Source organism: Marmota monax, unplaced genomic scaffold (genome assembly GCF_021218885.2).
Source record: "Marmota monax isolate L192 unplaced genomic scaffold, Marmota_monax_Labrador192_F-V1.1 WCK01_AAM20220418_F8-fsc01513, whole genome shotgun sequence".
In the NCBI taxonomy this organism is placed as follows: Eukaryota; Metazoa; Chordata; class Mammalia; order Rodentia; family Sciuridae; genus Marmota; species Marmota monax.
The window spans coordinates 42,244-56,689 of NW_026694894.1; the positions used below are offsets into that span (position 1 = coordinate 42,244).

The 14,446-nt window shown below is 48.0% G+C and overlaps 1 long non-coding RNA gene across 2 annotated transcripts; it reads right to left on the reverse strand.

Annotated features, from left to right (window-relative positions):
* Window positions 1–1,181: 1,181 nt before the first annotated feature.
* Window positions 1,182–13,483, reverse strand: LOC124080808 (uncharacterized). Of its 2 annotated transcripts, XR_006847852.2 has the most exons (3): window positions 13,330–13,483; window positions 8,528–8,723; window positions 1,182–2,497 (listed from the first exon to the last, which is right to left on the reverse strand). It is a non-coding gene; the product is annotated as an uncharacterized LOC124080808 (long non-coding RNA). The 2 variants fall into 2 exon arrangements; XR_009225160.1 differs by lacking the exon at window positions 13,330–13,483 and having other exon boundaries at window positions 8,528–13,319.
* Between the last annotated feature and the right edge of the window lie 963 nt (window positions 13,484–14,446).

Sequence of the window (14,446 nt, forward strand, 5' to 3'; positions counted from 1 at the left end):
TGACTAGATATTTTTAAAATTATTTGAAGAACACTGAATAAAGGTTGTATCTCTGAATAGTTATTTTATGCACTTACAAATCTTTCAGTCTTTCACAAGTATTCATGAGTTTGGATCACAACCAGAAATTAGATATTGAAGATTACTTTCTTTGAAAGGAATTTGAGCAGAATTATGAATGAAGAAGAAACTTGTCTTTGCTGGATAACAAATTGGCTGTAACCATACTATACATTTTTCCCATCTCTTGTTATATAATACAAAATGATTTTTGAAAAACTTTTATGTAATATGCTTAAATAATTAGATTTAGACTTAATTGTAATTAATTAGATTTAATTCTTTTCAAATATTTTATTTTTTAGTTACAGATGTTCACAATGTCTTTATTTTACTTTATGTAGTGTTGAGTATTGAATCCAATGCCTCACGCATGCTAGGAGAGCACTTTACCTCTGAGCCACAACCCCAGCCCAATTTAATACTTTATTAATAATAAAGAATGTCATAATTATAGAGATTGAGTTAAAGGAAAGGAGAATCAAGAATTAATTTGAAATTTTTTTGAAAAAAAAAAAAAAACTTTGGTCATTCAGTAAGGGGATTCAAAGGGTAGGTAGCTTTCAAACACTGTTACAGCTCTGGAACAATAGTCAATACATTTCCTATTATGGTTCCTCAAAAACTTCAAATTACTCATAATAAATGCATTAGTATATGACAGAGAAAACTCTCAAGAACTCCAGGAGGCTCCACCTCAGATGGCTGTAGCTTCTGTGTTTCTTCATTTCAAAGTGAACTCAGATGGTGTCAGGGCACAGAGCAGTGTAACCCTGGATGCATCTCCAAGGAAACCTGATGCCTTACCATGAGTGGAGGGAGAGGGCGAAGCTGGCTTGTCACCAGTGAGGACAAACACTCCAACCTCGAAGTCCTGCTTCACTTCAGTAATGAATGAGTTTCTTTCTTTTACCAAGACATTCACAAGAATTACAGTTAAGTGTTAAGTAAACTTTTATTCCAAATTTGTTTGGCTTTTTAAAAGCAGCTTGTAATCCTGATAGAGTTGCCATAATTTTGATCCTACGATGTAATTTGTGATTATTGTGTATTATTTAATTTGAATCCTATTTTGTAAAATCAATCCTTTAATATAAAAGAAAAGAAGGCATAACACAATATTTAACCAATGATTTTATTATCATATTGGAAGTGAAAATTAGAGTTTAAAAAACTACAAAACATGATATAAAAATTGACTAAATAAGCTCTATATTACCAGGAAAATATATTTCACTTTGAAGGTCAATATTGAAAGTTGATGCATATTTTTAACCATTAAAGTTATATTTACAGGTTCTAGGGTTGTGGCTCAGTGATAGAGCACGTGCCTAGGATGTGTGAGGCACTGGGTTCGATTCTCAACATTGCATATAAGTGAATAAAATAAAGATCCATAAACAACTAATAATTTTTAAAATATTTTTATGAATTAAATTAATAATAAATGCATGATGTATTTAGTGTAAAGCATAGTGTTTCTGCTGTATATATTTTAGATACCTATAATGAATAGAAAAATAATCACAAACAAAATTTACTGATTTAGAAACACTAAATAAAAAATCAAAAAAAAAAATTTTAAATGGGCATATTGAAAGGTAATGGAGATCCCACCATACAAAACAATCGAATCCTTCTTTTCCCAAATTCCAGTGAGCTTTTGGAAGGTTCCTGCCTTTTGAGATGATTATTGCATTTGTCTAAAATGCATTCTTCCTCCTTCCCTTCCTTCCTTCCTTTGTGATTTTCTTAATGTATTCAGATTTTTATTGGTGTATTAATATTATATATGAGAGTGGATTCACTGTTATATTTTTATTTAGCTTTCTAAACAGATGAACCATTTACTAGGTGAAGCCTTTAGACTTTGGAATAGCCTTGCCTGTAATTACCACCTGTTCCAGTAAAAAGACTTTTATTTGTAAAGGTATTTATTATAGCAGACATTTGTGGCAAGTGTTTTTTTTTACTAGGGCTCATATTTGTACTCCAATCCCATTTTCCCATATTGGTGCTTTTGTATGTCTGCCTTTCCCCATCAACTTGCTTAATATTTTAGGTTCATAGTTTTCCAGGATTCTGGAATTTGATCTATTGCATTAACTTGCTTTCTAGTGACTGGCTCCTTTTGTCCTTGATGACTTTCTTGACTTGTCCCATGACTTGCCTTACCCTTGATCTTCAATCTTCACATTCCTCACTGTCTTGCTTTGAGTACAGGGTGCTGTGTAGCCCAATTCTTTATGTTCTTGACTCATTCAAAATCTACTTCTTTGCCCAGAGTTCATCCATTGTCCTCGGTTGGTGAGCCTTCTGGGTCCTGCAGTGTGGCAGAGCTTGCAGAAACCGGAGCCTAGATCTGCGAGTTTCTGGAAACCTTCAGGGACACTTCAAATCTACAGAGTAGAAACTATCCTGCCTCAGATCCACATGGCTAGATGGAAAGACACACAAACAAAATGAAAAAACGAGGGAATAAAGTGCTCCAAACAAACCAAGCTGCTCCCATAAGAGAATCCATCAAAGAAATGTCAGAGAAGGAGTTCAGGATGTATTTAGTAAAACTGTTCTACATCATCTCTGAAGTCTCTGGAAAATCCCGATCCCTCCATTCCTCAGCTGCTTTCTCAAGGCATTCCCCACCCCCACCCTGCCACCCCTGCCCAGTCTCACTAGAGGGAGCTTTCCAAAGTTCTCCGCCAGGGAGACCTCCTCCAGCTGTGTGCATGTCCAAAACCTTTGAGAGATGGAGATGAGCCAGAAACCACATGGGGTCTGTCTCCCATGGTGTCCTGTCTAACACTGAGCTACCCTGACCCCTGCTCTCCCCGGCTGCCCACCAAGGACTTAATAGGGCTAGGTCAGTCCCACATGGGAGACAGGTTAGGGCAAGTCTTTGTCGGACTCCATCTGCTTATGCATGATAGGGTTTGGACTGCTGTCCCTTGTGTGAGCATTGCAGACTCTCTTTGCTATCCAGGCATGTCCTGCCACCTAGGCCTCCAGCTCCTCTGAACTTTCCAGAGCCCTCGCTTGGTGCCAGCACCTCCTTTCCCTCTGTCCATCTTCCCTGGAGAAGCCTGAGCCAAGTGTGACTTGGGAAGCTTTTCAGCCCTACCCCTGGGTTCAACCTGCCACTTTCTTTCTCGACTACAGCAAACACCATCCCCACCATCTTAGCCTAGAGAATCAGCCTGAGGGAGCTGGGAGAAAAATTGACACAATGAGCAAAGAACAGCTTCTAGCCAGAAACTCCTGCCCTGAAAGCCCACTTTTCTTCATCTTTCCCACTGATGGCTTTTGGCTTTGTTAGAGTCTGTAAACAAGTCTGGATGACGCCTGGCAAAATGCCAGAGGGAATAGTTTGTGAAGTAATGCCAGCGAGCCATTAAGTGTGGAAATTCCTTATTGGTTGACTGCTGTATCTAGTTTATGTTAATTAGATAAGCTGTGTGGAATGTATAAATACCTCTGTTGTCCTACAATAAAGGGCTTCCACTCCTGCTGTATCAATGTACACAAGTTTTTCGTCACCCCCCGGTTATTTTGCTGCAGCCAGACTGCAACAGATGGTGGCCCGTACGGGGAGCCCCGGGACACTCGGGGGTAAGTGACGAAAAAAAAAAAGCTGCCCATCCATAGATAGGACAGGAGCAATCTGCTCATCCCTAGGCAAATAGGGCAAAAGAAAAAATGGCCATTTCGAGAAAATGGAAAAAAATGATACAGTATGTTTGTGTCTTGTTTTGTCTTGAAATGTTGTATTGTCTTTGTGTTGAAAATATGGAAGGGGTAAAAAATAAATTACTAAGGGAAGAAGGCACCCCAGTGAAACCAAGAATAGTTAGGGCATGTGTTGATGGAATCCCAGGAACTCTACTCAGAAAGAAAAAGAAAATTCAGAAGAAGAAGGATTATCAGGAAAAAAAGTTGCAGCAAAAGGCTATTACTAAATACTTTTCATTACCGGAGGGTGCGTGAAGCCGAGAGGCAGCTACCGAGTGTGCAACCGGGTCACAGCACAGCAAGGATTTTCCAAGAGGCGGCAGCGACTGGCCCTTCCCCGCCTCCTGGCCGGGGAGCTGGCTCTTCCACTGTCGCGAGGCCAAATCTAGACCTGACCTGGAGGCACAGTCTCACAGGCTCTTGCTCCCTGTGCCCAGTAGCAGTTTGAGTCCGGGACACTCCCCAGGGCCATCTGGGGCTGCCCAGGACACTACAGCCAGCAGAAGACACTACTGGTGTCCCTGATGTTTGGTCATTTTGAATGCCAATAACTAAGCTACAATGGTTCTCCCACACCTGGAAGCTGATGAGTAATAAGCACTATTAATGCTTATTTCAAATGTAAAAAAACCTTGAGATAATGTACTAAATTGTTCAGAAGGTTGTTTTCTTAGTGGAATGCTACAGGATTTTCTTTAGCCATCCAGAGTTCCTGCCTTCCTCCCAGTGCTGGTGAAAACAAAGGTGGAAGAATTTACAGTGTTGCTAAAAACCAGACGAGACTTCGGCTGAGAACCGGACGAGACTTCGGATCAAGCTAGCTGCCTGCAGAACTTACATGGACTGTGATTTAAGCTAGCTGCCTGCAGAACTTACCTGGACTGTGAGTTAATCTATTGAGACACTGCTTTACCTGGACTGAGACAACAATCTGTAATCTACAACAAATTGTAACTCGGTATCTTTGCTAACGGTGTCATTGCTGATATAATTTTTCCAAGGGCTTCTTGCATGGAGCCATCAATTGGCTTGGTATTGTGACATTTTCTATCCTCCCCTTCTGCTTGTAGCAGATTATTTATGGTGTTCCTGTAAAAACCACTATGGTCGTTATTTAAATTAAACAAAAGAGGGAAATGTTAGAGTCTGTAAACAAGTCTGGATGGCACCTGACAAATGTTAGAGTCTGTAAACAAGTCTGGATGACACCTGGCAAAATGCCAGAGGGAATGGTTTGTGAAGTAAAGCCAGCGAGCCATTAAGTGTGGAAATTCCTTATTGGTTGACTGCTGTATCTAGTTTATGTTAATTAGATAAGCTGTGTGTAATGTATAAATACCTCTGTTGTCCTACAATAAAAGGCTTCCACTCCTGCATATCAATGTACACAACTTGTTCGTCCCCCCCCCCCCCCCCCCCGTTATTTTGCTGCAGCCAGACTGCAACATGGCTTGACCCTTCCGTCTCCCATGGGGGCAGAATTCTACGAGCACAATTCACGGATCTTTCCCTCCGTTTTCCATTGCTAATAATGGATGTTAATCTTGAATCTTTCAGCATCTCTTCCACTGAATTAGAATGGCTTTCTTATAGTTTATTTTAGAAAGATGTTCAATATACTAAAGCAAACCATAAAAAAATCTACTTCTTTAATCTTCTTACCTTAAAGAGAGTGGCTATAATAAAGTCACGTCCATACAAGTAAATTTTAAGGTGACATAACCTTCAAATTTCAGAAGTCCAGCATGTTGAAGGACAAATTGAAGTTCTGAGTTTAATATGTGAAAAAGCTTGCACAATTAAAAATATATATTTTCATGCTTCTGAATATTTTATAGTTTTGGTACTAGTTGGAAATGGGATGTATAAAATCATATAAAATATACTATTGGAAGGGGTGTATAAAATCAAATAGCTAAAAAAATTATACTCTGTAGCTCATGTGATATTCACTGATACTAGATGAATAAAACCAAGATTGTGTTTGCAAAATTTAAGAAATACTGAAGTCTATCAAAGTTAGATGACTTTCTTTTATGTAGGTTTTCCCTAAACCGCAGGGCTGCCAAACATCTAGCCAGGAGCTAAAGGCATTGACCTCCACATCGCTGGACCTTAGCCAAGTTGGCAGCACCGAAGGAGTCCACATGCAACTGCTCCCTGGTTGCTCCTGTGGTGACTGTGTGCCACCCTGGCCCTGTGGCTCTGCACACTGGAAACGGACAATGGAAAGTGGATATTGAGCAAGCTTCTTTACTGTGCAAATAGGTAAGCCAAGTTCAGAAGGACCCAGTGGTAGGACTGAAGGAGAGGACAGCATGAATGCCCGATCTGCCTCATTCTTACCAGATGGGGTACATTTGGAAAATGTGGTTAATCGGTGTGCTCTTGGGGTTAGAGTGTGATAGGCCTAGAAGTGATAATGCACAGCAAGGAGCCTGAGGATGCCAGAGCCACTCTTGGTTCCTACAAGCTTTCTCACATCAAAGGAATGGGGCTTCTTGGATAAAGGCCTGCAGCAGGAGATCCACTAGTGGTCCTGGAGTGTGTCAGTTTCCCCAGGGTTTGGCAGAGCTTAAAGAGAAAAGCACACAGTAAAGAACCTTGCTCCCTGGAACACAGGAGGCACTGGACATGCTCCCATTGGCCAAAGCTGGAACAATTGGGCAATTGAATAACAAATGAAGTTATGGTGGATTGTAGCCAAGAGTCTAAATAAACAGTCTTAAGGCCATTTTGGTGTAAACAAATGACTGAATGAATAGGCAAGTGTGGGAAAAAGCCCCAATTCCCATGCCAAAGAACTCTCACAAGAATGCTTTGCCCTCAGTCATCCTGCCTGACATACCAGTGCTCAATGGAGGAATAAAAAAGTCACTTACAGTGGAGATGTGTGACAGACACCTCAGCCAAGTGATCAGGGCCAACATCAGCAGGGACCTCATCTCAATTGTCTCTCTCTCTCTCTCTCTCTCTCTCTCTCCCTGTTGCTCTCTCTCTGTCTGTCTCTGTCTCTCCCTCTTTTGGAACTATGGCCGCTGAGCCACCCCCAGCCCCTGTGTGACACTAATGCTGAAATGAAGAGTTCTAATTCTGAACTTGTGTCCAGAAGCTAAGCTTTGTGTTACATTGAACTTAGGCTTTTATTTTTATTTTTTGGTACCAGGGATTGAACCCAGGGGCACTTCACCCCTGAGCCCCGTCCACAGCATGTTTTATATTTTATTTAGAGACAGGGTCTTGCCAAGTTGCCGAGGCTGGCCTCCAACTCTCGATCCTCCTGCCTCAGCCTCCTGAGCTGCTGGGATTATACGTGTGTACAACCACACCTGGGTTTTACATTTAAAATTTTTCTCTCTATTGTTTTTTCTTCATTTCTCCTTTTCTTTTCCCTTTTCATTTTCTATTTTTCAGGGTCTCACTATGTTTCCCAAGCAGTCCTGGAACTCCTGGGTTCAAACCATCCTCTTGCCTCAGTATGCTGAGTAATTATGGCTACAGATGTGTGCTATGGTGCCTGGCTTACTTTTCCTTATTTAAACATGTGCCAGTGATTTTATTTAACTCATTAATTAAACATATGAACCATATTCCAATAGCTCAGGAGGCTGAGGCAGGAGGATCACAAGTTGGAGGCCAGCCTCAGCAACTTAGCCAGACCCTGAGCAACTCAGTGAGACCTTGTCTCTAAATAACATATAAAAGGGGCTGGGGATGGGGCTCAGGGGTTGAGGGCCCCTGAATTCCATTCCTGGTACCAAAAAGAATCAAAAATAAATGTGACCAGTAAGATATCACAACCTTTCAAATACCTGAATATTAATTTAAGAACTTAAATTAAAAAAAACAACAACAACACCATTTTTCTGGGCTGGGGAAGGGGCTCAGTGGTAGAGCACCCACCTAACAGGTGTGGGGCCCTGGGTTCAATCCTCAGCACCACATAAAAAATAAAAAAATAAAAATAAAGGAATTGTGTCCATTTACAACTTAAAAAAATTTTTTAAAAAACCCATTTTTGTGAGACAAAAACCTGATAAAACTGGCCTTCACACAGTTGCTTGAGTTTCAATGGCTCAGTGGGAACTGAAATGCTTTAAAATTTGAAAAAGTAGAGGTCACCAGGCACATTTGATGGTAGTCGCCCTTGGAGTGGGGGGGGGGTGGGGGACACAGCAGGGGCTTTTGATGGCAACAGATGAGGAGACATTTCTAGATCCTGCCACAGAATAAAGGGCAAGCCGTGGCCTCCCCTCAGACAGGAGCCTTCTGTCCCTGCACCTTTGAATTCCTGCAAAGCTGCAGAGGGAGGGAGAGAGGGTCATCTGTCCAGGTCTGTGCTGCTCCCTTGACGTGATAAAGATCCCTGTCAGGGACTTAGATACCAGAGCCAGCAGATGAAACCCGTGTCCTTTGTGCTGTCATGGCCAGAAACAGCGCCTGCAGCCCCTCTCCTGGCCACCAGCTGGGCCCATGGTCCACTAGGCCTTCCCCTGTCTACTTGTCACCACCGAGAAACTTCTAGACCAATATGAGTTTCTGTTTTTGTTTTTGTACTGAAGCTTAAACCCCAGGGGTGCTTACCCATGGAGCCCCGTCCGCAGCCCTTTTTATATTTATTTAGAGACAGGGTCTTGCTGAGTTGCTCAGGACATCACTAAGTTTCTGAGGCTGGCCTCCAACTTTCGGTCCTCCCGGCTCAGCCTCCCAAATTGTCAGGATTTTTAAAGACACGTACCACCATGCACGACTCTGCTTGATTCTTGCAGGTCAGAGGAAACCTCCAGGGGATCCCTCTGAGTTCAGGAGCCCCTCATCCTTCCCAGGGGAGCTGTGCTGGGCCTGTCTACCTCAGGCTTCCAAGTTGAGTGACATCAGGACCCGCAGGAGGCAGAAGGATGGGCCTTGGTAGCAGCCTTAGAAAGTCCTCTCTCCTACAGGGGGGACAAGACATCCTGTCCATGATGGGCCAGTTGATGAAGCCAAAGAAGACAGAGATCACAGGGAGGATGCGTGGCGAAGCCTGGGCCCAGAGCCAAGTTGAGGCCCTGCCTCTGACATGCTCCCGGCTCTGAGCGCCCCCCACTGCACGGCTCTGGGTCTTCACTCCCTTTAGAAGCCGTGGCCACACTGTGTGCTCTGGCCCCACTAAGGTCAGCATCAGCTTCCTTTGAGGTCCCAGAAAGGTGCCGACGTTGACACCAGGCAGTGGGTCCCCCTTGCTCCTTTGTAGACTTATTTTTTTATGCCAGTGATTGAACTCGGGGGCCCTCGACCACTGAGCCCCATCCCAGCACTTTTATTTTTTATTTAGAGACAGGGCCTGGCTGAGTTGCTTAGGCCCTTGCTAGGTTGCTGAGGCTGGCCTCCAACTTGTGATCCTCCTGCCTCAGCCTTCCCGGCTGCTGGGATGACAGGTGTGTGCCACTGCACCCGGCTCTTCCCCAATTTTATGTCCTTCTCAGGCCCATTACCACTTTACTCCCTGAAAACGTAAGTTCAACATGAATCCACTGTTGCCTTGAGGCCTCGCAGCAGCCTAAGCTCCTCCATGAGTGGCCAAGAGCAGATCTGTCTCTGAACTGGGTTTTGCCAGCCCCGCGTCATGGCTCTGGGCGAGGACAGGCCTCAGATCCCGGTTCTTTGGGAACAGCTCCATCCTGATGACAGGGGGCGCTGGTGAGGGCTGGGACCTGAGGTGGGTCTGCCTTTCTGCAGAGGCTGGTGGTTCTGGAGCCGAGCCTGGGCCTGCTCTGACCCTCCTTGCTCAGGTTTCCCAGGGAAAGGATTCTAACTGCACTGGATGGAAAGTTCATGAACCTGAGCATTCTCACGCAGGGCCCCAAAAGGGCTCCTTGACTGAGTGCAGCAGAGGAGAATCTGCATATGAAAACGCATCTCCCTGGGGCTCCCAAGTGGGGTGTCTCAGCATCAGGCTCAGGGCTAGATGGGGCAGCTCCTGGACACTGCGCCCCACACAGCTCCACAGAAGGCTTTTTGTGGGATTTGGGGGCGATGATGCCTGTTTTCTTTTTTTTAGATGAGGGTACAAGGATACAACTCAGGGGCTCTTGACCCCTGAGCCCCGTCCCCAGCCTTATTCTGTATTTTATTCAGAGACAGGGTCTCAACTGAATTGCTCAGGGCCTTACTAAGTTGCTTAGACTGGCCTCCAATTTGCGATCCTCCTGCCTCAACCTCCCAGGCTGCTGGGGTTATATGCGTGTGCCACCACACCTGGCATGATTCTTGTTTTCAAATGATGACACCAAACCTGGAATGGGTCCAGTACCCAGCCTGGGGTCAGAGAGCCAGTAGGAGAACCAGGCTGCAGGGTTGGGTCTGGAGGGAATTGAGGTGGGGAGAAGAGAGCAGGTGACATTTCCCGCACTGGTTGGGACCCTGTCCAAGGCGAGATCAACAAGGTGGTGAACAAGTACATCGACCAGGGAGTGTCCGAGCTGGTCCCCAGCGTGCTGTTCGTGGACGAGGTGCACATGCTGGCCATCGAGGGCTTCACCTCCCTGCACCGAGCTCTGGAATCTTCCATCGCCCCCATCGTGGTTTTTGCCTCCAACCAAGGCCACTGTGTTATCAGGTAGGTGCTGCCGGCTGTCCCTGCTGCCCGGGTCTGTCCCTACCCGTGATGTCACAAGTCAGGATGGGAAGAAGGGAGTGCATGTTGCCCCTGGGAGGAGACAGCAGGGGGACCAAAGGCCACAGCTGCCCTGTCCCTGAATGGCAGGGTTTCCGCGGGCCTCTGAGGCTCCACAATCCTGTAGGGAGCAAAGGCCTGAGGAGGTGGGGCCGCTCTGGTGACCTGAGTGTCAGCTCCCTCACACTGGCTCCCAGAGGCCAGCAGAGCCCACTTCATCTTTGATGAGGACACTGATTGACATCGCGCCTTGTCCCTTGTCATAGGTGGGAACACAGGTTTGTCTCTGAATTTGTTCTTCTTAGCTCCCCGTGACAGCAGCCTTCATCCTGCCATGTCACCTACACGGGGTGTGATTTTCATTCCTGTGGCTGGCCCTGCTGTGGGGTTTCCCTGGTTGTGTTCCTATGTGAACATGGGAAAGTGACGTCCATTCATTCCCCTGTCTCTCCCAGTCCCTCCCCTCCCTTCCCTTTGTCTCATCCAATGAAATTCTCTTCTCTTCTCCCCTATTGTGAGTCAGCATCTGCATGTCAGAGAGGACACTCGGCCTTTGGTTTTTGGAATTGGCTTACTTACTCAGCATGATCCTCTCCAGCTCCATCCATTGACCTTCAGATGCCATCATTTCATTCTTCTTTATGGCTGAGTAATATTCCACTGTGTATAGGGACCACAGTTTCTTTATCCATCCATCTGCTGAGGGGCATCTATGCTGGTTCTGTAGCTTGGCTACTGTGAGTTGAGCTGCTCTAAACACTGAGGAGAACGCAGGTCTCTCCAGGAATAAAACCAGTAAGGACAGTAAGACCTTCCTGGAGACACAGTGGGGCCTCTGGCCCCTGCCTGGCCTCAACCTGTCTTTGAGAATAGCTGCTCCAGGCCGTGGGGACAGGGGGTCAGGTGCAGAATGGACACATCTTTAGCACAGTGGCCCTGCCACCTGTGCCACAGCTAGGTGCCGTTCCTTGGCTCCTGAGCCCTCCCTGGGCCCCTGTGCTGGAAGCCTCCCTGCCTCCCCTCAGGCCCAGTGGCCGAAGTGGGCAGGTCATGCCCTCGGGATTTTCTGTCTTTCTGGTTGAACAGGAGCTGGGCCTGGGCCTGCTCAGTGCAGGTGGCAGGAGGGCCTCTTCCCCACCAGTAGCCGAGGGCTGAGGGGACAAGTCCCCGACAATGCATGCTGGAGTAGGAATCAGAAAAGGACCCTGTGGTCCAAGTGTCTCAGCACAGCTAGAGCCAGAAGTGACCCCCCATTTGCCCAGACTGGCTGCTGAGCGATGGACAGTGGGGAATTCAGTGGCTCTCAATGGAGAAGGCCCGTCTCAGGAGCTAGGGGACCACAGCACCAGGTCACCCGCGGGTCCTTGCCACTGGCTGATCTTTTGCCCTTTGAATCTGAGCGAATGACCCAGGCTCATGGGCAGCATTTTGTGGTCCCCCCAAGTCCCCTGATGTGACTGTACAAGATCCGGACGAAAGTGCCACCCGCAGCCTGGGGGGCAGCTGGTGTCAGCCCGGCCAGCTGCTGGGGGAGCTCAGGGCACCCTGGGTGGCATTGGGGACTGAGGGCCCTGCGGCCACCACCTGGTACTCCAGGAGTCCCCTCACTCGGTCCCCTCACTCTGGGGGCCTGTGCCTTGGGGCCTCTTGGTCCTGGCTGCCTTCCTGGGTGCCATCGGCTTGGGGATGGGGATCCTGTTGGCTGTCACCAACATCTCCCAGTCCTTCGAGATCTTCATCAAGGAGCCAAGTGAGGTGGGCAGCATGAGCACCCTGCTCTTCTGAGAGCCACGCCTACCCGAGGACCAGGGAGGATGCTGGGCAGTGCCTCGGAAGGCAGTGGTGGCCGGGCAGCAGTGCTGTGGTGCATGGGGACGTTGTCGTCTGGCTGACATCTGCCCCTCCTCTCCACTGTGGGGCGGCCACCCTCGGGGGGGCTCCTCTCCTCCTTCTGGCTTTGGCAGCTGCAGGGATGGGGAGCGCTGTCCCCACTTTCTGTCTGACTTTGGTTTGGGCCTCCCCTCCCCCCTCAGTGATGTGTGCAAGTGACTTGATAAACGTTCAACACCAAGGAGAGGAGCCTTGGTTCTGGGGTTGACAACCAACTGTCCCAGACTGGAATCGGTGCTCCAAGGGGAATCAAACTTTCCTTTGCCTGAGGCAAGGCTTCGGCTCCAGTATTCCCATTTTGTTGGGCTAGTGACCCCACCCCTGGCGTACAAGGGTCACTCTAAGCCCACCTCTGCCCTCTCACACTGGGCCAATAGACAGTTTAGGGGTGGAAGACCTCCCGGGAATCGGACAAAAGGCGTGGAAAAAGCCTGTCCCAAGGAACTCACATACCATGCTGCATCCAACTTCAGAGTGGGTCCCAGACACACACTCTGCAGCCCACCAGGACCCCAGGGAACCAGCTGTGAGCACTGCTGGGAGAAGGACTGGAGGAAAGGAAGGGGTGCAGGCCCGCGTGGGTGTGGGAAGCCCATCCCACCACGTCCCAGCAGTGTGACTTTGGTCAGGGCGCTGCACCTCTCTGTGCACTCCGAGCATGGAGGCGCACAAGTTAAGTGCCTGCCACACAGCAAAGTGGAGCTGCCATGGCCAGCAGCGCCACCCCTCCACCCGGGAAACTGAGGCGGGACCTGGGGTCACTCCCGAGTGGGAGGTCTGACTGGCCAGGAGGACCGGCCCGCAGCCCTGGCTGACCAGCTGGGCGCAGGTCCGGGTAGCGCGAATCAGGTGGTGCCACCGCAGCCACGGGGTGTGCTGGGCTCCTCCAAAGATGTGGGCCACATGCCTGCCCGCTCCCCTCGCCCAGGGCCTTGGTTTCAGCCCCTCTCACCCTCCTCAGCCCCGAAAGACCAACACCACAGCCCGCCACTCACCAGCCACGGGGCCTCTGCCGCCACCACGACCGCCACCACCATGAAATCTCGCGAGACTCCACTCCTCTTCTCAGTCCCCCGCCCTCACTGCTGGGTGCTCAGACCAGGTCTGGACCCATCTTGGCGGGCTCCCATTTACACAGCCCACAGGCTGGAGGGTCAGAACTAGCAGTTCTCCCGACCTTCTATCATTACTCCTTCCCCTGAATCCACTCTGCCCACCCCCTTGACCCTGAAGGATTAAAATCCAGGGGCTAGGCAGCTGTCTGGGTCTCACCTGGCTGGCGGGAGTTTGTGCGCATGCGCCTGCAAGGGCCTTGGACCCGGGCGCCTCAGCCCAGGTTTGGACCACAGAGAAAGTAGTGATCATAGCAGCTGAGAACTTTAATGACTCCCCTTAGGTCCTCACAACTGCCCTAAGAGGGTATTACCGTCCTCCCTATTCCACAGAGAAAAAATAGGCCTGCAAGGTTAAGCAATGGACTCCGAGTCACACAGCTAGGAAGTGGCAGGAACCCACTTTGGAATCTGGGGTCCTCTGGTGCCCAAACCAGCACCCTCCGTGACATCCCCCAGGCCCTGTCTCTGCTTGCACCAGGGGCACTGCCTCTTAGCCCCAGCCATCACTCCCCACCCCTTCCCTGGCCCCAATGTTCACCAAGGTGAGAAGAGACAGGCCTAGGAGGTCATTTGCTACAATACCCCTGGTCTCCATAAAATTGTTATCAATAAAATATTTCAGCTTCATTGCACGAATTTCCTAAGGCCTCCCTGTGCCATTTCTTGGGGAAGAACCAGAAAACCATGAGACTGTATTGAATTCTGTAATCTCCTTGGGTGATATTTTGCTGATACAAAGTACGATGGAATGGCATACAGGACATAGAATACACATGACGTTAGGAGAAGACACGTGGAACTTCTTCCCAGGGGAAATCTTAATAATTGTTTCTAAAGAAGAGGGGCTAACATTTATTGAAGGCACATATTCTTCCAGTCATGGAGATGAAGAAACTAGCATAAATGTTCATAGTTAGTCAGAATTTGAACCTGAGTCTGAGTTTGATCCTGTTCCACAGGACAGTGTAGGCTACTTCTTCTGGGTCAGCCTCTGTAA